Consider the following 21,521-nt stretch of genomic DNA (forward strand, 5'->3'; position numbering starts at 1 on the left):
GGATATTGTTGTTCCCTCCCTCGTCCAACACCACTCAGAGGTGCACAAGGAGTTGAAGAAAATGGGTTGACTGTCTCTGTACACGCCATGTCGCTCCCCTCCCTGACACTGTCCCTGACTTCGCGGTCCTGCGTGAGGTCACCTCTGACAGTCTCTGCCGTTCCCTTTCAAACACCTGTGCCTCGCTGGATGGTGCTTGGAGAAATCAACAGCAGACACTGAGGGTAAAGAAAGACGCTGCCTGAAAGTAAGGCAGGCTCCTGTGGGCTGGGAGGGTCATCAGAAACCCCCAGGCATCCAGAAAAAGAAAAGTGCCAGCAACAGGAACAGGGAAAGGGGCAGGAAAGCAAAAATGGTAGAGAGGAGAGGGGGAAGAGGGAAAGAGGAAAGAAGGACACTTAGAAAAGCAGGGAGGGGAAAGAGAAGTAAATACACAAGCAGCAGCTTGCAGAGACACTGGGGCGCTCTGAAAGGTGCAGACTTCTAAGGACATAAGTGATCGCAGGCAGGCTGGGTTCCAGGCAAGAGGGACGAGGGCAGAGCCTCTGCTCCTAAGTTCCTAAGCAAAAATCCCAGCGTTCAAGAAAACAACGTGAAGACTGAAGACGAAAAGCCAAATGCACGTAAAGCTTGAGGTGATGAACAAAGCATCTGGTAAAGGCAGCGGTCTGTACAGGGCCATTCTGAGCGTGCTCTGGGGAGCGGCCACCTGTCCCTCCCCTCCGGGCAGATGGTGGCTGGCGTCAGGGGCTGGTCCACGGGGCCAGATCTCCCCAGACATAAGACGGCCAACCGCTTTACACTTAAGATGGGGTCAGGATTCACGTTTTGAAAACTGTTTTGTTTTTAAGACAGGTCTGTTGTTTGCTCAATATCCCCATCCAAACTTTGAACATTATTTGACATTATGATGTATAAATGCTGAAAGCAGCATTAGAAAAGGATGTTATGAGGTGGCCCAACTCTTAGGATTTTTTTCTTTTTGGAAAGGTGTTCCTTCACCTCGAGGTTTGCCTGCACTGGCCAGTGTTACGGAATCTGTGCTGCACCCCCGTCAAATTCTGTTTACAAACAGTGTCTGAATCAAGTAGCGTTCCATAGGGACAACATCAGTGCAAACAGCTGTGGCTTTAGAAGGTTAGAGATCTTACACAAACATGCATGATACAACAAATATATGGGGAGGAAAAAAAAAACATTTAAAATCTTTAGAGTTGTAACTACACAACAATATTGTATCTGAAAAGGCAAAATGGATGTTTTGCCTTATTTTCCACATCAGTATACATGGCCAATCAGACAGTTTCCTGTGTCACAGTTGGGTTGAGGAGGTATCAAAGAATGGCATACATAATGCGTGTAAGAGTCCCGTCCTCAAGGAATTCACCCTTTGGCTTTCCCCAAATCAGAAATAATCTCTTTAATAACCAACTAATTCATTTCTATACAAATAATGCCACATGTTGATCAAGACCACTTAGTAAAAAATCTCTTTGATAATTATCTCACCTACATTTAGAAAAGACAAGTACCAAATGTCACCATTTCCCTTCTTTAAATCTCTGGCTGTCTTAGGGCCAGAGTAGGAACCCCTGGAGACCAGCCCTAGCAATGGCTGAGGCTTCAAGGACAGTGTGTCCTCACGTGGGGACACAGGACCTCACATCTGGGTCATTTCACGACACAATCATCTGGCTCCGAGACCAGCAGAGGTAAACCCTACTTCCCTGAGTAGAAGAGACACTTCTGACAGTCGTATCCAAAGAGCAAGATGCACGAGGAAAAGACATACCCTTCCTGCTTGGAGCCTTCCCACCCAGATCTGCGCCGAGACCCCTCTCTCCATCAGACAGTCGTCACTGTGAAATGTGATGGTTTAGAAATATTAGACACAGCTGAGAACTACAGAAAAGGGAAGGCGGAAATTGGGGATTTCATTTCTCAAAGTGTTGACTAATCCTAACAACATTTGGGAAGAAAGAAACCCAATTGTTTTCCATTTCGTCTTCCTGTAGCTCATCCTTTGGTGAGTATTTAAAGCTGGTAGGAATTGCTGACCCTGGAACAAATATATTGCCTCAGTAACTGACACAAAGCTTGTGTAAAAAACTCTTTCTATTCCTCTGCTCCCACACCAGACAATGAGACATGTTCTGAGCTGCCAGGAGGCATGGGAGCAGAGAGAAAGAAAGAGCAAAAAATGACAACTTTATTCAAGCAAACAAGTTGCCCAAAACTAAGTGACTGCTCAAAATGAGCAACTTCTAAGATCGGCTCTCTAAGGACACCAACGTCTCCGAATGGTGACTACTTTCTTCTTTCTGCTGCCATGTGCCTAGTTTTCAAAGGACAGCCTCACTTTTCACGCAGGCAGTTTTGAAGCTCTTGCACAAGTGGTTAATTTGCATGGGCAGTTGGCCTCTCAGCTTTCATTTTGACAGCTAAATTGATCCGTCCTTTGTAGACTAGAATATCAGTACCCAGAGAAAGAAGGCTGTCTGAGGCTTTTTGAAAAATCTGGTCTCTCAATTCCTACTTATTCAGAACAACACACTCAAGAAGACTACCCTGTAAGCAGTAGCTTGCCCACACAAAAGAGATTCAAGATTCAACTTGGGCTCGAAATTCAAATTTAACTCAAAAAATTACTTAACTACTGTTGCTACTTCTGTTAAAGAAAACAGGACGGGCTTGGGTTCTTAAATCAGCCCTTTGGTCATTACATAGGAAGAAGGAAATGCCTGCCACAGATTAAACTCACAACTGACACAAAAACCTTCTCAGGATGAAGCTGAGCTAAGGCAGACAAAGGTCTCGTGCAAGAGCATGAAGGAGAAGACGGTTTTTATCCCTGGAAAGATAGCAGACTGTGAAATTCACAATGAACTGTTACTGAAACGGCAATGGAGTAAATCACTCAGAAAAAATATTCTCCTAAAAAAAGAACAGATAGAAGAAGTCTTTTGGAACTTTCCAGCTACAAAGGATGCTCTCTCTCCAATTCAGTAGAGAGAAACATAAAGATGTTTTCCTTTAACTCAGTAAGGACAATCAGATTAGTACAAACCCATACAAGCCAATCCAATATGCATGCTGGGCTGTGTCAGTTCTGGGTTCTCCATGTCTTCATTTATTTTATGTGCCCAGACTCTAATGCTGCTGTTTTACATGGGATACAGCAACCTGGGCCAAGCAAATCGTGTTTTGATTTAACAGTGAAACTATGCCCTTGTTTTTTGGCTTAAATCCAGCAAATGCACTGAAATCATTTCAGAACGTTCATATCTCCAAAGGCATGAAGAATAATGGACATTTAAAACCTGCTGAAATCAGTCCCAGTGACCTGTTGGGTCTTCCATTGTCAAAGGTGGGCTCCAAGACTAAGAAGACAACTCCTTTCTTCATTACTGCGAGAGGCCAAGTTGCTCAGAGATGCATTTGTTTCATGCTTTTGAGGCTACAGCAGGATTAACACTATATGAATCCCTGGGTGTGTTGCATAACCCAAAATCTACTTCTGTTCTACTTGCCAGCCTCTTAATATAAATTAGTGATAAAAATAAGAAATAGGCTACTCTGTATTGAACCAGATGGTGTCTAACTTTCCTATAAACATGGCTGTGTTTAGAGTGTTTACACATGTAGGGGACTAAAAAGATCTTCATTTCTTTACATTTGGCAACGAGTCATGTCACCCATTTCAGCACAAACTGTACTGAAACTTCTTCCCCAGGAAGAACCAGCATAGCTTCACAAATGTTTAAAAACAACCATGTCAGCTGCCTTAGATTAGTCATGAAGCCGTTCTTCCCATCCTGTAGCCTCCAGCAAGGACAAGATCTGATCAAATCGGACTCGCTAAATGGAACCAGAAGGCCGGGCGCGTCCTGATGCAAACCTGCTGTAGAAAAGACACTCTTTTTTGTATGAATCAAAGATGTTTTCTCCATTTTCTTTGCGACACGCACCCTTAAACATGTCAGCCCATGACCCTGACTTAAGGGCGTCCCCCCTACCTGCATCTCTCTCCCCACCCTTGATTAGTGACACCATGGACCAAAATAGCAGACCTGGGACAGGAGTGTTGAATAATGGGGAAACTTCTGAGCTTACTGACTATTAAAGGAGCCACAGTCAATTGCTAACCACCGCATTCAATACAAGCCCTGCTCCGCTGGACTAAGTGGAAAGGAAACGAGACTGGTTTGAAAGACAGATGGCATTTTACAAAATTGTGTTCCGTTATCTTCCACTGACAAGCTCTACCAGCAAATGTGACAACACAGGGAGAGTGATCCAGGTCACGTCTGACCCATACAAACCCCCAGTGACTGTCTGCCCTGTCCCTTCTCCCTGCCTCCACCGTGGGGTGGGTTTGGGTTTCCTTTTCATAAACCGTCGAGAAGACAAATCCCTCCTCTTTTGGATGGACAGGATGAAACTGACCACTGCCATTGCTTTGTTTTGTTTTTTTCTTTTGATTTTACAAGCTACTGAGAAAGTAACTCCCCTCCTTGTGGTACGTATGAAGTTTATTTATGAATCTGAATCAAGAACTCTGTATTTCTTGCCCTTTTGGATTATATCTTGTTGGCTCAACCTCGTCACTCAAGCCAATCATCCTAAGAGCCGCTCCTGCATCCCAGCTGGTTCTCTGAAATCCACGTGTCCCCTGTGTCCCCATGCGATGCAGTCACCCCTCCTCTGTGACCAGGACACCCAGTGCCCGCCTCTGGTTATATCATATCACCCTCTGTTGTTTATCTGTCTGCTTCCCCCATCAAGGGCACTCATCCTGTCCCGTTCAACTTTGAGTCCCCAAGCCCAGGCTTAGGTAGATGGGCAAACACCCGATAAGGTTTCCTTCATTTTACTTCCTGGCGTGTGCAGATGACAATGGATCCACGGACCCAGGGGAATAATCCTAAAGTCAGCTTCTTGAGATACTCTTCCAACTTGGCATCACATCATCCAATCTGACAGCAATCAAAATCACCCAGAAAAACAGAGCACACCAAACCTAGGTGGGATCGAGATGCTGCCTGGCCCTCCTCCAGGTCTAGAAGATGCCAGGAGCTCAGCAGGTGCCCAGGCAGGAGATGGTGGGTGGCGGCTGTGTGGGAGAGAAAGTCCTGAGGAAAGGAAGTCACACCTTCCTGGACCAGAGGCTTGAGGCTTGCCTTGATCCCATCTCTGCTCAAAATAAAATTCTCCTTTCACCTCTCTTTAGAAGGATTTCAAGTCTCAGAGGCGGCTTTCTGACGTTACTCCTACAGGTTTGGGTCCCCTTTCTTATATCCTGTTTATGCTCTTGTAAGATCCAAACTTATCCCAGACTCTCCTGTGCAAAGAAGCCAAAATTGCTCTCTTCGTATCTATTAAGCCGACTGACATATACAAGGGTCCTTCTTCAGACTCCCTGGGGGAGCTGCCTCCACCCCCCCAAAACCTCTCTAGGGGCTCAGAGATGTCCCCATGGAGAGATGGCCGCTCACGTGAACAGTCAGGACAGGAGAACAAGGGCAACCCGGTGGCCGACAGTGACCAGTCAGGAAAATGCCTTTCCTTAGTGATACACACATTATTTTTTGTAAATCGAATGCTTATACTGATAATTCCCTTAGTAAACCCATTTTTCACAGCTCTCAGGTGAATTGCTAAGTAAAAATTACTCTAAGTTCTGAACTAATAGTGTCCATTTGAACTGGAGTGTTTCCTACGTAGCAATTCTGCAGCGATTGATTAAAACAAAATCCACAGTTTTTTGTTCTTGGGCTTCCGTTCTCTCTACAATCACAGGTTTCAGGCCCCTTCACCCACGCAGTGTCCTGAACATACTTGACCCTTGGCTGATGCCCTGCTCACCCTGTGTCCCTTCTCCCCAGTTAACTGCAGAAGAAGGAAGTATAAAGCAGCTCCCTTTCACCCTCCAGTTTTCCACGTCACACGTAGCTTTAGAAAACATGAACAGGCTCTGGCCCACGTGAACATGAAATTATGACATGCTTTACCCAGTTAAAAACATAAAAGCATTTTAGATAATTTAGCACCAGAAAATCAATCTGTGCTTGGGGACATTTTATGCTTGACTTTAAAATGTGCATTTTAATCTCGATGTTATGTTTTTTGACTCCGTTCATACTTAGGCCTACAGAAGTGATGCTATTCCATGAGGGTAATGAGCCTAACGATTGAATCCAGCTTTAAAGAAAGGTCTATATGACTTTAGTGAAGAGGACAAAACAGTGATACAGAAAATAAAGTCAAGTGACAGCAGGACACAGACTTGTCCTTGCTTTGGGATTTTGTTTTTCAAACTATATACTCATGTTAAAATAAGACATTCTTGTCACATCAGGTTTCTTATCCACGTCCCCTCTCTTGGACCAGCAGATAGCTAGCCTCTCAGCACAGTGTTGGCGCAAAATCTGTCTCTCTCTCCTCACACATTTCACCAGAGGAACTACAGTCTAATTATGGACCATCCCATCAATGCAGCCGTCACTGTGAACACCAGGGAAGTTAAACCATAAACAGAACCCCTCATTCGCATGGAAAGCTGATAGCAGTGTGGGAAGGCGTGATAAGACCCGTTATTATTCTTGGAACAAAACATCTCACCCTGTTGGCCATTTACGTCGTCATGTGCTTCAGATTGCCCTTGGGCAGGGCTATGCGTTATTTACTGACAATTTCTCAAGTCATGCTGCCTTTCCAAATATTGTAAAAGAAGCTGTAAATCAGAAAAGTGGCATGAAATTTTGGTGACAGCTGCTTGTCTCAAAGACTCCTAAGGTAAACCACCAAACCATAGCTTGATGTAATAGCATGGTCTTTACCCACATTCCTTGACAAACTCCTAACCCCCAGCACATTAGGTCTCTCCTAGTTGCATATTCTGGGGGACACAGGGGTCTTTCAACAGAAGCTAAAAAGATGCAAATTGATCATAACCATCCTGAGATGAGAAAGACCCGGCTTTCATGATTTCCCTCTGCTGTGAACCTTGGGAGAGGTCAACCTCCCCATCATCATCTTCTTCTCTTGGCCATGGATGGCAGACGGGAACTCCACTTGGCAGACAAGGCACCTGACAAAGTGTGGACACCAGGTAAGAGTTTTGGTTCTATCTGAACCATACAGTAGTAGGAAAACAATAATCATCATGGAGGAAATCTGAAGAACTGGAAGGTTTTAGCGCTACACCTAGTCCTTCTGCCATCAAAGGACAAACTGTCAATAGAAAGACTCTTCTCCTCGTTCCCTTGCTTCACCTTTCCCACCAGCACTTTTTCCTTTTGTCAGTCCTACAGCCCGCACGGGCTCTACAATGCTCCTTATGGCTACAACAGACCTTTAAAGAAAGGAAGGGCAGAGAACTTACAAGGACACGAGCTCTCCTCCCTCAAGGACATTCACTTTGGGAACCGTCACTGCTCAGAAGACATCTTCATCCCTGCCGAAATCACCAGAGGGAGCCCCCTTCTCCTCGATTTCAATTTGCTCTGACAGACACACAGTGATCGAGGAACCGCAGGCTTCCCAAAGCAAAATGCTGTGCAGGAATTTCAGAGCCGTCCTTGGCTTGTCAGCAGACGTCGGCAGCTCGGGGAGAAAGCTCTGTTGCAACTCAGCCAGCGTGCCAGCCCACGTGCCAATACACGATCTCACAAGCAGAAAAGCATCCCCGCCCAGACTATTCCAGCCCGGCCCCTTCTGGCTCCCACCAGGGCACGGAGGCCGGCACTGTGTTTCAGAAGGAAGTTTCACAGCCCTGTTAAAAGAAGAATCATGGTGGGCTCCCACAAATAAGGCCACATCTTTAACCCGGAGCAAATGAAACTTTCTTTTACCTTCCAGCCACACTCTCCCTAAGCAAAATTTAAAAAGAGAAACTAGAGATGCAAAGTAACCATTGTTGTCACTTGCTCGGTAGATGTGCCTAGTTTCCTCACCCAGCTTGTTATTCAAGGTGCTATTTATTACAAAAGCTCTAAAATCATTGTTCTCCTCCAGGTCAAAGCAGAAGCACTGACGTCCAGAGATAAGGAGGCCACACAAGGACAGGCAGGAAAGTGTCCAAAGAGGTCTAATTCCATCAGGAAGAAGGAATGTCTGAGAGCTGCTTCAAAGGCTGGGAGGTTTTCCACCAGTGATGCTGCAAATACCAAGGACATAGGGATTGACAGAAAACGCTGCTTCCTTACCAGGAGCTTAAACATCTACTTTGCACCTATGGGATTCAGAGTACAAACGGAGTTGGACAACTCCAAACATTACTTCTTTCAAATGGTAACTGATATTCATGAAAGAAAAAGAAAATACAGTCAATCTTCATTATTCACAGATTCCACATTTACAGATTCCATATTTGTGAATTCGCCTACTGGCTAAAACTTATTTGTTACCGCAAAATGTGCTGTTGGCTGTAAGTGCAAAGGTAAAGGATCAACTATATATTAAATAAGGTGTCTTTATCAGAAATATGCATTAAAATGAGGTTCTTTATTCATAGGTTGATGAAGATGTTGGGACCAGAAGCTCGCAGGAACCTAGCCCTGTATGTCCCCTAGGAGCAATGATTCAGGACTAGCTAATTCATGGTTCATGATGAACTTACGGGGCATGAGTACTATGAGCCCTCCATAAGGACAGACTGTAAATAGTGAAGGTCATGAACAAAAGACAGAATACCATAACCATGTCCCAGCTCTACATGGGAATGTCAGACGCTGGCTGACGTAAGATGATGTGAAGGTGGGAGGCAGGATTGCATGAGTGGAGTGTATGTCACACAGAGGAGGGGCCACCTCGATGGACGGAGATAAGGGGTCAGGCAATGGAAACTCCAAAGACACAAGCTACCTGACTGTTCCTGAGAAGAAAACTATTGGCCCTCTGGCTTCTGAGGAGCCCAGAACTCATCACGCTAGCAGCGAACTGTGGGAGCCCCTGGTGCCTGGCTGTCTGGCATTAACCTTTCTAGAGTGACAATTAGACCCCTCAGAAACAGACATCGGGATGATCCCGGGCATCAGGGATGACAGGCCAGTGGCCAAAGTCACTTGCTTGCCGACTGGGGGCTCTGGCTTTGGCTGGCAGGACTCTCTAGAGCCCTCATTATATGATGTGAACCAGATCCTTGGGTTCTGCAGCAGATGATGATCCTTGCTCCCTCGATTTAAAGGATGATGACAGTCTAAAGAGCTGATTGTGTCTCATTACACTTGAGATAATAGATGCCTGACAACTGAGGCTATTAACTTGAAGTTCCAAACACATCACACTGGCCCTCTGGTATAGTCCCATTGGTCACATGTCAAATAAGAAAGTGTTTTCTTGCTATACAGCGTGTAAAGGAGAAAACGCTAAACTGGTACAGAACGGCGAGTACTGTTTTTTTTTCCTAGTCCATGAAAGTCTTAATTCAATTGAGTCACTACACTACAAAGTACACTGAGACCTTTAACATTAAAAAACAAAATAGGCAAAGCAATCCATAAAGGCCATAAAATAAAAAGGCCCAAAGCCATTACTTTCTTGTTTCCTTATGGTTTTACAGTCTTTTTCCTCTAGAAAATTCTCCCCTTTTATTACAATATTAAGAATTATAGGGCTTCCCTGGTGGCGCAGTGGTTAAGAATCCGCCTGCCAATGCAGGGGACACGGGTTCGAGCCCTGGTCTGGGAAGATCCCACATGCCGCGGAGCAACTAGGCCCGTGAGCCACAACTACTGAGCCTGCGCGTCTGGAGCCTGTGCTCCGCAACAAGAGAGGCCGCGATAGTGAGAGGCCCGCGCCCCGCGATGAAGAGTGGCCCCCGCTTGCCGCAACTAGAGAAAAGCCCTCGCACAGAAACGAAGACACAACAAAGCCATAAATAAATTAATTAATTAATTAAGGAAAAAAAATTAAAAAAAAAGAATTATAATTACTACCTTTTGGAATGGAACTGACTTCCTTGTAAACTACACTCCTCCTTTTATAATGAAGAAAAGGAAAGAAAACTGAGCATCTCCCCCCCCCCACCTATACACAGGGAGTTGTCCAAAGAAAGAGAGTGAAAAGAACAGAAATGGCTCACATGTGCCCTCAGACTAAGAAAACATACTGAAAAAGCAATGCACAATTTCCCAAGATCAGAAAGAGTACTTTCAACCATGATCACAAAAATATAAGCCGGTAGGCTCCACAGACACATTCATAGAGAAAATCAGAATCATCTATAAATGATAAATCAAACCCAAGAATGATGGCTATGAGTCAGGTACCTGCATTTTTATTTCACCAGCATCAGACAGGGCTGTATCTTGCCTACACCTGAAGCTGTGATTATTGCAGACTAACCACACCTCTCAAGGAGTTTCCTGGTTAGTTAGCAGACCAGGGGCTTAGCTCTCGAGACTAGGAGGTAATGTGCCTACATGAACAGGCCAGGACAGGAAACGGGTTTCAGACTGGGATCGAGCAATCCTGTAATAAGAAATCGTGAGAATTTGGTTTTTAACGACTATTCCATCTGGCTTTTCAGCCAAAGCTGGCTCTAAAAAGTCCCTGCTCTCTCCGAATACTAGACGCTAAAAATAAGGACGTGTGTATACGTTAACTGAGAGTTTTGGAGAGATCTAGTGGCAGCACGAAAGGAAGGCTAAAGCACCACTAAAATTTTGAGCTGGAAAGCAGAGAAACGGTTGGTATTTGACTAAAACTTTCAGAAGACCCTTCCAGGTAGTGTGAGTCAGCAGGGTACACGTTATCTGGAGAGCCTCAGAGGCACAAAGCACAGAGAGAAGAACGTGCTCCAAAAGAGTTTGAGGACGACCAGAGAAGGTGCTTAGAAAGAATCAAGTCTCCATCCACCAATTACTGCAGAAGTCAGCTCTTTGTTTCCAAGAAGCCTGCAGTTACGGGACTTAGATCGGGGCATAAATTCTAATTAAAGTAAATCCTTCGAGGTTCCCTGCAGAATTTCTACTCACCGGCTTCATCTTCCAGCACGGTTTGAATTCCTTGTTACCCAGCTCAACAAAGAGCTACTCCGTCCCCAGCTGGGCCAGGGAGGGACATACGTGTCATGGTCACACTGTGTCTTCCTGGGCAGTTTAATCTCTCTTCTACAACCCACTGCAAATAATTGCTGCTATAAAGACAAGTGTCAAGAATCTGAGTGCAGGTGAGAATCAGGATTTGCCTGGGGAAGAAGAGGGGGTAATTGAAAGCAGAGAACAGAACATCACAAAAGGAGAAAATGAAAAACCCTGACTTGCAAGGGAATTCAAGGAGAACACGGAGAGGGGAGAAGAAAAGAGAAATGATTCTGGTGAGCGGGCAGAGCCCCATTAGGGGCACCTGTGACTCTGGGTGCTAACAGAAAGCAGATGTGTCCGTGGCCTTGGTCTCCTGTCCCTTCAACCCAGTCCTAACGCTCCAAACAGTACCCCAAACCACAAAAGGGCTGGAGGAGACAAGGGAGGACTAAGTGGGTCCAGCTGCAATAACAAACCAGAAGGGTCGAACCGCGAAAGCTTTTAAAAATAAACAGTGTGATTCCAAGCAAGGGGGAAACCCAGCTCTGGGGAACTTCAAGGAGCAGTGGACCTCACCAGAGCTCATTTTAAAAACCATTTAGAACTGCCTTTCAATGAGGTGTTTAAATGACAACAGAGGGGCCTGCCTCACCAAAAGAGAATAGGATCAAACAGGGAAATGCTCAGAAGAACTCTACTCAGACTGCTCTACAGAGAGATTCAACTCGCCTTTCCTCTCCCCATGGAAACTTCCTTAGTCTTGAACAGGCCTCAAAGTCCCCAGGGCTTAATACTCTTAACCCCTGAATTTTCTGAATCAATCCTAACAAATCAGCCCAACCATGTACCTATTTCAGAGCTTTTGGGAAATAATTGGTCTCCCTGTTTCTGCTAAAAACCTGCTGCTTCTAAGTTCAACTCCTGAAAGTACATGGCCCAGAACTTTCCAAGTTACTTTAAAAAGAACAGAAGAACATGTCACCCACCCATAATGGCCGTGCCTGAATGAATCCACAACTCCTTCTTCTCTAAGAAAAGTTGGAAAAAGGCTCCCCAGAACACTAGAAATGGCACCATGACCCAAGTTAAAACCCTGTTACTACTTTCTACCTGGGTAGCATGGACACGGTTTTTTGTGGTTTTTTATTTTGTTTTGTTTTTTACCTTTCTTAAGTTGTTTCCCATGTAAAAGCAGGGAAATAACAGCAATCAGGTTAAAAGAAAGGTATGAGCTTTCAAAACTATGCATGACAAGTTCCTAGCTCAAAGTTGGTACTCAATAATTCTATCACTATAACAAATGGAATTGTTCCTTAAACCAAAAAAGGGACGGCCTAGAGGGCCAGGGTTAACTTATTCTATGAGCCTGTGTCCACAGATTTACCTTTGTGGGTCTCATTGTTTAATCTATAAAATGAAGTTGGTATGTTTAGATAATTTTCTTTAATGCCAGTTTCAGGTCTAGAAAATCTAGTTGTCTGGGAATTTGGTTTCTTCCTCTGTATTGTGCAACTGCAAAGACTCATTCTAGGCCTATCATGACATTTTTTTCTCCTAGCAACTTTTCCAGAAAAAAAAAGCAAAAACTAAGAAACATCAATTTGATGCCCTCTAATATATAAGGACCATGTTTTGAAAGGGTCACATGACAAGTTTTTGATATGAAGTACAAAAGGAAAAGGAAACTTATTCTCTAAAAATCAGCACCTCTCCATTCATATGAGAATGGGGCGGAGCAGTTATGCCTTACCATGTGGAAAGGTCCAGAGAGCTGATGACAAATGGGTCCCATTTTTTTCCCTAGTGATACTAGTTTTGTTCTAAATCTTCAAGTGGGCTACCTTCTAAAAATTGATCAGACCAGTCTTTTGGTCTTTCTCAATGATTCAGCATAACGTAGAAAGTATGAACCTGAGGTAACTGCCTGAAACTAAGAGGAGCATTTGGCAATGAGGCACTTTCCTCAGATGTTCAGCTGCTCCACTGTGTAAGCACATCAGTAATAAACCAGTTAATGAAATATGGACACAGGCACCCATCCACGTGCGGTCCAGCATGTAGGTTCAGGCAGCTAATGGTCGGATCGCGCATCAATACATAGAAGGTGGCTGCAGACTGCTCTGGAGCTGCATGATGAGTCCATTAGCTGAAGCTCCGGGATGGACCAGGGAAAGTGTCCGCAAACAGCTGGTTGTCCATATGTAAAAGTCAAATTTTCTATGAAATATATTACAAGAAGCTTTGGATTGCCGTGGATGGCAGTGCCAACTCCATGGAACATGTCTGAGTATCACCACTTGGGGGACCCAATGACAGCTAACAGGCAGGTGTAAGAAGCCGAGAGGCTCAGCCAGGGAGTCCCAAGGGGGTACACATTTTATAATCAAATTTGCATCAACAGTGACATCCTTTAAAACCATCACATGCTACTATCAGCTTCAGTCAGGAGAAGGCAAGCTATGCTGGATGAAAACTGCTTCAGGTAGTCTTAGAAGACTAAGCTCTTGATTTCATCCATTTTCACAAGATAAAATATGGACCAGGAAGATTTTTAATCAATGCTGGTGGTAATAATTAAATACATAGTGCATTTTATATATTATAAGGTTAATATCTAATATCTAATTTTTAAATTTCCCATAATTACATTGTTTTCTTTAAAAACTGGAAATGTCTTCCAGAAAGCTATTGATGGATCATGTTTCAGGAAGACTCTAAGACAGCTCCCAGGATACCTGCCTTGCAAGATCCCCTTACTTGAAGGTAGGTGGGACCTGTGACTTGCTTCTACCAACAGAACACAGCAAAGGTGACAAGCTATGAGTGATTACATGACTCTGTTATATTAGAGTGCAGCACCTGCCTTGCTGGAGTCTCCTCCTCCCTAGCTGGCTTTGAGGAAGCAAACAGCCAAGCTGGATAAGTTCACCGACGAGGAGCTGTGGGCAGGCTCTAGTTGCTGAAGGAAGCCCCTGGCAAGAAGTGAAGCCCTCAGTCCTACAACCACTAGGAAATGAACCAAAAAGCAGATCCTTCCCTGTCAAGCCTTCAGATGAAACCCCAACCCCAGTCAACTGCCTTTGATTGCAGCATTGCTGAGAAGCCAGAGAGGCTGTATCCAGACTCCAGACCCACAGAAACAGTAAGATAATAGATGTGTTCTTTTAAGCCACTAAGTTTGTTGCATTATTTTAATATATTAATAAGATAACTGATACAGCCCATTAGAATGATACAAGCAATTTTATTTAAAATAAGCATATATAGGATACTATTCCATTGAACTGGTCTATCATAAACTATAAATATATATTTCTTAAGTGACTGATTTTAATCAGATGATTTTTAACTACAGCACAAAATCAAGCATTGTGTCAACAGATGGCTGATCCTCATTCCACTCACTACTCCACAGTGGTTCTAAAGATAGCAAGGCCTTAACCTAGTAAGAGAAACAAAGTTGCATACGATCAAAACAGCAACATTTGATCATTAGTTACTAACCATGGATAGTTCACTTTTAAATTGACCTGTGATTACCAAAAAATGTCACATCATTATTGTCAAAGTTTATTTTCAAAATTCTGATAGTTTGTATAAAGCATTCCTGAGAACGCACACTAGGAGATTTTGATTTTCATGTTAACAATAGTAGAAATGAAGGATCTGGTTGTCTGAACAGGCATGAGAAAGGTATTGCTAAATTGTTTTATGTAGACTGTTTCATGTTTGGGAGGTATATTTAGACTGCAGGATGTGTTGAAATAAACAGTCAGAATAGAAAACTAAAAACAGAATTACCATATGATCCAGCAATTCCACTCCTGGGCATATATCCAGACAAAACTATAATCCAAAAAGATACATGCACCCCTATGTTCACAGCAGCACTATTCACAACAGCCAAGACATGGAAACAACCTAAATGTCCATCGACAGATGAATGGATAAAGAAGATGTGGTACATGTATGCAATGGAAGAGTACTCAGCCATAAAAAAGAAGGGAATAATGCCATTTGCAGCAACATGGATGCAACTAGAGATCATCATACTAAGTGAAATAAGTCAGAAAGAGAAAGACAAATACCAAATAATATCACTTATATGTGGAATCTAAAATATGACACAAATGAACCTATCTTTGAAACAGAAACAGAATCACGCACATAGAGAACAGATTGGTGGTTGCCAAGGGGGAGGGGGTTGGGGGAGGGATGGAGTGGGAGGCTGGGGTTAGCAGATGTAAGCTTGTATATATAGAATGGATAAACAACAAGGTCCTACTGTATAGCACAGAGAACTATATTCAAAATCCTATGATAAACCATAGTGGAAAAGAATATTTTTTAAATGTATATATAAATATAAATATATATATACGTATAACTGAATCACTTTGCTGTACAGCAGCAATTAACACAACATTGTAAATCAACTATACTTCAATAAAAAATAAATAAGTAAAATTTAAAAATAAAAAGATTTGTTTCTTATAGTTATGGAGGCTAGCAATCTAAAATCAAAGTGTCAGCTGATTCAGTTCCCTGGTGAGGGCTCTCTTTGACTTGCAGACAGACGGCCACCTTCTTGCTCAGATGGCACAGAGAGAGAAGCAAACTCTCTGGTGCCTCTTCTCACAAGGGCGCTAATCCCCTCATGAGTGTCCCATGCTTATGACTTCATCTAATCCTATTTATCTCTCAAAGGCCCCATCTGCAAATGCTACCACATTGGGAATAAGGGCATCAATATACAATTTTTGGAGGGACACAGTTGCGTCCATAGCAATAAGCATGAAAGTATTTTTTAAAGCATGTTTATGAGTTAATTTAAACTCATGATTGGATGTTTAAATACATGATTTCTGTCTATATTCTTTTAAAGAGTCTAAAAATGCATGTAATAAAATATAGTATCCTAAATTTCCAAGTAGGAAAATTTTGCTGCTTACACAAAGCTAAATGTTTTCAATCACATCTTCATTTGGGGAGGAAAAGGGGGAAATGTTTTCCTCATCTTGACATGTTTAGCAATTTGAAACAGAACCAAATGTTCCATGTTTACATTTTGTAGCTCCCAGAAATTATGGAATTCCTTAGTTCATAGAATTTATTCTTCTCTTGTCATTGAAAGTGTACAATACAATCAAATGAAAATAAATACTATATTAAAGCCATGTATTCCTCTACTTATAATAAACTGATAAGACTTTGTCTTTATGTTTTGAAAAATTTTAGATTATTTGTTGCCTTAAGATATAGAGTTGGTTGGTTATCTATCATCTATTTTGCTATTCTTATGGAGAGTAAGCTTCCAATTATTCCCTCTGTTTGCTGTCTTAGACGTCCCTAAGCCTTGCTGAACAAGTAGCACAAGGCTTCTCTTTGGAACTAACCCCAAAGATGGCTAAGTAAACCAAATACGGACAGTCTACTGTAATTTACATCATTTGTGGAAATGCTCATTTTCTTAGTCACAGGCTTGGCCGTGCATTTAGCATAGAGATTTCCTAGCACAGAAATGATATTTAAAAGCTCTAGGGCAGAAGACCTAAATAGATGTTTCTCCAAAGAAGACTTACAGACAGCCAACAGGCACATGAAAAGATGCTCAACATCACTAATTATTAGAGAAATGCAAATCAAAACCACAATGAGGTATCACCTCACACCAGTCAGAATGGCCATCATCAAAACATCTACAAATAATAAATGCTGGAGAGGGTGTGGAGAAAAGGGAACCCTCTTACACTGTTGGTGGGACTCTAAGTTGGTACAACCACTATGGAGAACAGTACGGAGGTTCCTTAAAAAACTAAAAATAGAGTTACCATATGAGCCAGCAATCCCACTCCTGGGTATATATCCGGAAAAGATGAAAACTCTAATTTGAAAAGTTACATGCACCACAGTATTCACAGCAGCACTATTTACAATAGCCAAAACATGGAAGCAACCTAAATGTCCATCGACAGATGAATGGATAAAGAAGATGTGGTACATATATACAATGGAATACTACTTACTCAGCCTTTAAAAAGAATGACATAATGCCATTTGCAGCAACATGGATGGACCTAGAGATTATCATACTAAGTGAAGTAAGTCAAAGACAAGTATCATATGCTATCACTTGTTTGTGAAATCTTAAAAAATGATACAAATGAACTTATGTACAAAACAGAAATAGATCCACAGACATAGAAAACACACTTACGGTTACCAAAGGGGAAGGGGGGGGGAGGGAGGGGTAAATGAGGAGCTTCGGATTAACAGATATACACTACTATGTATAAAATAGATAAACAAGAAGGTCCTACTGTAGAGCACAGGGAACTATATTCAATATCTTGTAATAACCTATAATAGAAAAGAATCTGAAAAAGAATATATATATAACTAAATATATACATAACTAATATATATATATATATCTAAATCACTTTATTGTACACCAGAAACTAACACAACACTCTAAATCAACTCTACCTCAATAAAAATTTTTTTAATGTAAAAAACACAAATGTCTTTATCTTTTATTCCCTATATACTTCCCCTTTGTCTTTTACTCCCCTATATATTTCCATTGTTATGATGGTTGCATTGAGACATACAATCTTGGCCTAAAGCCTGGAGACCACTATGACCAACCTTGACCTCCACTCCAGTGCTAGAAGCATCTGTATCCCAAGCCTGAACTAAATGTGCAGCAAGTCTTCCAAAAAAGAAGGATGCACCAAGCTCTCAAAAAGACTCATATTATGGGGAACACTCAATTTATTTAAAACAAGAAAGTCTTATTTGGGAAAGACATGACCCGAAAAAAAACCAAAGGATTCTCAAGTGCAAAGTAACGCTTCCAACACAACCAGCGCTAGGTAAAAGTTCATTGAAACAAACAAAAAGAGAAGGGAGATTTGGTGATAAACTGCATTTGAAAGAGTTGCTTTAGATACAGAAAAAAACAAAGCTACACATAAACGTAAGGTATCACCTAAATGGGAGAAGTTGCCAATAGCCTCTGGGAAGGACAAGAGGTCTGGACAATATTAATAATTAAGCATGGTTTTCCTAGCAAATTAGTTTGTTTTTTTTTCTTAAACTTAGTCAGTAACAATCATTCTATAAAGAAAACATCCTTTCTCCTGGGTATGAAGTAAACACAGCAGAGCTGCGACAAAAATAAAGCAGCCAGAATTTAAAACATACAAAAATCTGGGGCTAAAAATGGATACTCTCATTTTGCCTGTGAAATTATAGGTTTGGCGGGTGCTCCAGGCCACCAAGGTCTCCTCTGCCAACGCGACCTTCCTCTGTCCCCAAGGAGCTAGCTCTCCTCCAGCAGAGCCTTGCAATAGGAAATAACAAGGAATGTTTAATATACACATAGTAGGCGCTGAAACCACCGAAGTCATTCCAAACCAACAGATGCATCAATCAAACCCAGACTGGAACACGCTGCCCACACAGCAGTGCCCCTCACCCCCAAAAGCGTTTTCACGGTCTATATTTTGTGGCTTTGGGGAAATGTTATCTATGTTGTTGTTACTGGTTGGTAAGCTACACTCTAAAGGCAAATCCTGAGGAGTCTTAAAATCAGTGATGCTACAGCAGGTTTCCTCCACAGTGGAAGCACTGACATTTGGGGTCAGCTAATTCTCTGTTGTAGGGACCAACCCACGCATTTAGGGAGATTGACAGCATCCCTGGCCTCTACTCTCTAGAGGCCAGCAGCACCCAGTACTGCCCCCCGGGGCTATGAAAACAGAACCGTCTTTAGACATTGCCAGATGTCCCCCGGGGAGCAAAATTGCCACTGGTTGAGAGTCACAGGGCTAGAAGCATAGGATGGTATAACTTTCAAATGCAGGCATTGAAAAGGATGGGGTAAATCTATTCGCTGCCCTAGAACTATCTTTGAGACAAAGAGTTACATGAAAACAAGCAGGAGTCAGAACAATATCTAAGTTCCCATTTCTTACAAAGAGTCTGTGTGGTATGTTTCCGTCTGCTTTGAAAACTTCTGGAGAAAAACCTGAGACTTAATCCTGCTTGTCTCTGGGGAGGGGGATCTCCTTTACATTTTTCTACCATTTAAATTGTTTGCTATACTCCTTTTCATCATTTAAGAAATAATTTTAATATCTTTCCATATTTTTAAAATTGTAGCCTTCAATATATTTTCCAAAAAACTAGGAGTTTTTTGTTTATCTTTCAGTCAAATTGCAGTTTATATTTTTTATTGAAGTATAGTTGATTCACAACATTGGTTAGTTTCGGTTATACCTACATATATATGTATGTATACAGTGATTCAGTTATACATACAAATATATATTCATATATATATATGAAAATATATACCTATTCTTTTTCTGATTCTTTTCCCTTTGGGTTATTACAAAATGTTGACTATAGTTCCCTGTGTTATACAGTAGGTCCTTTATGGTTATCTATTTTATATATAGTAGTGTGTGTACGTTAATCCCAAACTCCTAAATTATCTCTCCCCCTCCCCTTTCCCCTTTGGTAACCATAAGTTTGGTTTCTATGTCTGTGGGTCTATTTCTGCTTTGTATCAAGTTGAAGTTTAACTGGGGCTTGAACCTCGGAGCCTCAGCTGGGGAAGCTGGCTCCAGGGGCATGATGCCACCAGTGCCAGCCTCTCTCGGCCCTGGCACTGAAGCCTGCTGACCATCGCCGCCTACTCTGAGTGGAAACGGGGAGAAAATGTGTGAAAGTGACACAAGTGCCCATAAATGATTGCTCGCTGTGAGGCAACCTTAGCCCTAGAACAGGATCATGACGACTAACGGACTCGGGCCTCCTTTCAAACAGATGCAGGTGGCAAGTCCCACCCGCTGGTCTGCAACCGCCCTTGACTGGAGGTTTGCTGCACCACGCCTCCACGGAGTTGTGTGGGGAGAGGTGCATGTCCAGGTTCCACAGGTCTCCTAGCATCACCCAAAACCTTTCGTTGCATCGTCAGTTTCAGGAGTCCCAGTTCCATCACCCAGAACGCACTCGAAGGTTGGATGACACGCGGTCGTTTAGTGCTGGGTTCTGGCTGCCCATCAGAATCAGTAAGGAAGCATCAGAATGCAGGGTCCCAGGCCCGTCCCAGACTCACTGAATCAGAATCTCTACTTGTGGGCCCTCAGAGTCTCAGTTTTAACAGGTTACCAGGTGATTCCTAGGAAACTGTCTTCTTATTTGTGAATTTCCTTGATTTTCCGGTTAAAATCAGAATCTTATGTAAAATACAGTAACTTTTCCGAGAGCTGAAATCTCAGGATTTCCCCCAAAGCCGCCACGTATCGATCTTGAAACAGGTGAGAGAAATTTATTCATCAGAGAACAGTTTCAATCACCCACAATGAGCTAAGTTAATATAATCCGTTTCAGTCCTTTGGGCCGACTGCCTGTAGATATTTAATTACACCATTTTGGGTCCTAGTCACTGCCTGGAGTTCTAGAAGCATGAAGAAGAGCGTGGAAGGCACTAACGTGGAGAAGCAAGAACAAACTTCTGTGAGAAGTTCCGTGTGGCTCAAGTGTAGACACCCCGGCAGGGAGTTTGGAGATGAGGTTACAAGTTAAAGTCATGCTCAGCTTTGGACCAGGAAGGCCTTAAAGTTCCCCTCGGCTTGACTAAACTTTAGGCACATTTCTTCCTGACCCTGGGCCCCTGACCACCCTTTTCTTAGAACATTTACTTTAGAAAACTTAGAGTCATCAATTCTTTCTCTGCCCCTTTGAGATACAAATCTTCGCACAGCCTCGTGCCAGATTTACAACCCAGGATTGTCTGTCTCAAGGACCCAGGGGCCATCCTTTTGAAATGTGATCCTCAAGGAAGATAGGGCGCCTGTCTCCCAGTCTCTGGGGGAGGGTGGGAACCTAGCTGCTGGATGCCAATTAGTAAACACAGGTGGTCTCATCACACCAGCCGGCCACCTCCTTAACGCCCTCCAGAACTTTTGCATTAGCTCTCCCCAGCGCCTACAAACTCTTCCACTTTTCATTTCAGTGGGATTGAGTTCAGTCTCTCTCCTCTGTTGCAAGTGTCTTGACCCCTATTGCAATAGCCTTGAATAAAGTCTTCCTGACCTAAAGTCTAACTTCTCCAGTACAATTTTTCTTTGGCATTATCGAAGGGACCTGCATATAAGGAAAGTCTGCTTCTTACTTTATCTCAAGAGCGATGGGAATTCAGTGAGGTCTCAGAGCTGAGGGTGCACAGATCTGAGTGACTGTTTATAAAGGTAATCTGGTTACCCTTGGGAGGAAACATGGATTGTTTGGAAACAAGGATTAAGCCACTAAAACTAAGAGGAGTCATGAGGCCAGTGAAGGAATGATACCTCAATCTATCAAAGCAGAGAAAGAGAACGGAAAAGAAGGGCTAGAATTTTGGGGGTGGGGTGGTTTATGAGATAGACTTTGGCAGCTATTAGAGAAGGGGTGTGAAAAAAAAAGGATAGAACGTAGGAT

At 42.8% G+C, this 21,521-nt stretch overlaps 1 protein-coding gene across 3 annotated transcripts in view; it reads right to left on the minus strand.

Moving 5' to 3' along the window:
• SEMA5A (semaphorin 5A) overlaps positions 1-21,521 on the minus strand; it is a 528,372-nt gene that overhangs the window by 402,305 nt on the left and 104,546 nt on the right. For 2 of the 3 annotated variants that reach the window (XM_036846398.1, XM_036846394.1), the window contains exon 1: positions 7,385-7,636. The exons of the other annotated variant lie outside the window; for it this stretch is intronic. The gene's annotated coding sequence lies outside the window, so the exon portion shown is untranslated. Of the gene's footprint in view, positions 1-7,384; positions 7,637-21,521 lie in introns of those variants that run through there. 3 annotated transcript variants of the gene reach the window in all.

The sequence above is a fragment of the Balaenoptera musculus genome, chromosome 3 (assembly GCF_009873245.2).
Source record: "Balaenoptera musculus isolate JJ_BM4_2016_0621 chromosome 3, mBalMus1.pri.v3, whole genome shotgun sequence".
Classification (NCBI taxonomy): domain Eukaryota; kingdom Metazoa; phylum Chordata; class Mammalia; order Artiodactyla; family Balaenopteridae; genus Balaenoptera; species Balaenoptera musculus.